The following is a 3,394-nucleotide window of genomic DNA, read 5'->3' on the forward strand; positions in this document are numbered from 1 at the left end:
CACAAAACCCAGAACCCAAAACACGGAAGGGTGGTTTTGGCAAAACCAATCCAGATCCAAAACACGAAGAAAGATCCAGATCCAAAACCAAAACACAAAACACGAAAAGTGGCCGGTGCACACCCCTACTAAAAACACTATACATCAAAAAAGAGCCAATAAACACTGTAATAAATGATAACTAGTGACATATAAATCTGGATCACCATATACACCTAAATTAGCAGCTGTGGTTATAGGTGCTAAATGTATGGGCAGAGATTCTTATGGCTCCATGCATACAAGCCTGAAATCTGTTAAACTTCCGCAATAGAAAGTAAGGTGACTTTCAAAGAAATTGCCTTAGCCTATCCCAGCCGACCCAGGGGTATAAATCCCAGTGACTTTCTCTCAGTAATTGCCAGTACAATGTCTAGCCGAATCACAACTGGGTGAAGCTAAGCTTTACCTTTTATATTCTTATGGTGCAATTTTGCTGTTAACTGCTCTACAGACTCCTGAACCAGTCTGTCTCCTGTGCAAACCATACCTTAGGCTGCACAGTCTGTTCCAGTTTGTTCCTGCTTAGTGGATCCGTTCTAGACAGCTAATTGGCACCATCCATTCCAGTATATGGTCAATTCCGCTCCTGCTGTCCATCTGAGTGTTTCCAGTTCCTGGATCACAGTGACAGCCCAGTACAAGCCTGGTCAATACACTGCCAAGTTCTGTCGCTCCAGTATTCCAGATCACAGACATCTATAAAGAGTATTCCATTCATCATCTGCAGTATAACCCAGTATTTAGCCAGATAAATTTACTGTCATTATCTCCTCTGTCAATTTATTCCACACTGTTACCAACATTGTGTCCCTGGTGGTCCAGTCTTTAGGATACGGCACTCTCACAGCCGCGACCCAGGTTCGATTCCCAGTGAGGGGAGCACATCGAGCACTACCTATTCTCACGTGGCCACCTCAGGCCAGCCAGCTTCACATACATTCCTCCAGACACCTATTTTGACTTATCTCAGACCCCGATTCCATAGACAAATACAAGCATGACAATGAGCTCGTCTCTGATTTGACCAAGAAAGAAGTCTTTGGAAAGGTGATCTATTACCTATACAGGGATGTAGTCAGGAAGCCGATGGTCTAAATACTGACCGCCGGCTTCCCGACTGTCTAATCCCGACAAAGTACTAATGACAGGCATTGAAATCCCGACGCCTGTCATTAGACCTATGCTGGGAGACCGACGCCCGGCATACCAAACGAAGGTAAGCCGGGTGCGGACCGTCGCGGGGGGAGGGTTAGGTTTTAGGGCTCCCAGGGGATTCAGGGCTGGGCACCCCCTGGGAGGGTTAGGTTTATGCTAGGGGAAGGGTTAGGCACACCTGGGGGGAGGTTAGGGTTAGGCACCCCCCCTGGAGACTTAGGTTTAAGCTGTGGGGAAGGGGGGGTTAGGTTTAGGCACTTAGAGGGGGGTTAGGGTTAGGCACTGGGGGGGAGATTAGAGTTAGGCACCCCTAAAGGAGGGTTAGGGGGGAATTAGGTTAGCGATACTCACCTAATTAGCAGTCGGGACCATGCGGCCGGCGGTAATACCTACTACGCCCCATATACATCATCAAATTCCAGAAATGAGGACTGCCTCAATGTCACATGCTTCTCACCCTGGCAAAAGAAGATGCGATACGTGAGATTGAGCACAATGATATAGTCGTCTCAGCAGAACTTCCACAATCTGACAGGACTGTACTGTTTGAAGTTGAGAAGTCTTGCATGATCCATGGCCCTTGCGGAGCTCTCAATAAAATGTCGCCATGTATAAAAAATGGCAAATGTACAAAGAATTTCCCAAAACCTTAAGCAGCTGTGACAAAGGAAAACTACAACTGTCATGCCATCTACAAGTGAAGATACAATGGCAGAACCTTTCTAACCAAAGTTAATGGTCACTTTCTCAAAATCAGAAATGAGTGGGTGGGACTCATGTCAACGTAGAAGTATGTTCGACAGTTAAAGCAGTAAAGTACCTATACAAATATATCTACAAAGGCTACAATAGTACATGACTGTGAATGTTGAATGAGCTGATTATGATGATAAAATTTGTCAACATGCGCTACGTGAGTGCACCTGAGTCATGTTGGAGGTTACTTGAGTTCCCAATGCAAGCAAAATTGCACACTGTACAGAAGTTAGCTATTCATCTGCCAGGGCATTACAATATCTACATCTTAGAGGACACAGACTTTGCTGACTTTGTCCGACAAGAACATGCCAAGCTAACTTTGACAGGATTTCGAACTCAATCACAATGACCCTGAAACCTAACAATTTTGTACCAGGACATCCTGATAGAGTATTTATTTTACATCAAACGTTGGAAAAGATGGTAAAGGAATCATTTATCTATTAGCCGTGTTTACACCATCAGCCCGAAACATGAGGAAACCTTCGCACTTCGTCTTCTATTGGTCAGTATCCTCGGTCCAACATCTTTTGATGACCTGAAGACCTTTAATGGAACAGTCCATGAAACTTTCAAGCAAGCTGCTATTGAATGAAATCATTTTGAATCTGACACATAATATGAAATTGTGCTCGAAGAAGCTTCCTCTAACCAGATGCCCAAACAGTTCAGAGCAATGGTTGCTTACCTTTTCACTTTTCTTGAAATTTGAGATAACTTTAACTGAAGACTTCCATAGAACTCTTTCACTAGAGATTAGTCGCAACAAGACACTTTTTGAAATTGGTACAATACTTTTGTCACATTCATTAAGCCTCAGAGATTTAGGTCTGTCACAAGTCTCACTAGAAGCCATGCCACAAACTGTATTTGAAGTAGAAAACAAAAAAGCGATTGCTGACACTATGATTCCCAAAATTAATGTGAAACAAAAAGCGATCTTTGGGCTTGATTCATTACGGATCGCTATTACGATCGCAACTGCGATTACGCACGCAGTCTCACTGCAAAAATATGCTAATGGTTGCAATCGCAGTGCTGTCGCAGCCAAACATAAGGACGTCCACTTTACCTTACACAAATCCATAATACTTTGCAGGTCTTCGAAACCATCGGCAACATCGAGTACAATCGGGGCCTTACACACACTTGCACAGGGCCTGACCCTACTCAGAAATTGCTAACCTCATCGCATGCAGTGAAAGCCCAAGCTGCATATGGCAACTCAATGGCTAATTTCTGCACTCCCCTGTAACGTTGTTCAAATGCACTGGCACGCCTGCGTTTCGCCGACCACTCCCTCATCACCACCACCCCTAAATGCTCACTTCCTGTCAATTGCTCTGCGATGGGTCTGCGTAGTCACCTGGATTACCAACCGCAAATGGATGGACTCAAAATATTGTCTTTACTGAAGTCTTTGAATGAATTTCAACTT

This window comes from Taudactylus pleione, unplaced genomic scaffold (assembly GCF_031769625.1).
Source record: "Taudactylus pleione unplaced genomic scaffold, aTauple2 ptg000186l, whole genome shotgun sequence".
Classification (NCBI taxonomy): Eukaryota; Metazoa; Chordata; class Amphibia; order Anura; family Myobatrachidae; genus Taudactylus; species Taudactylus pleione.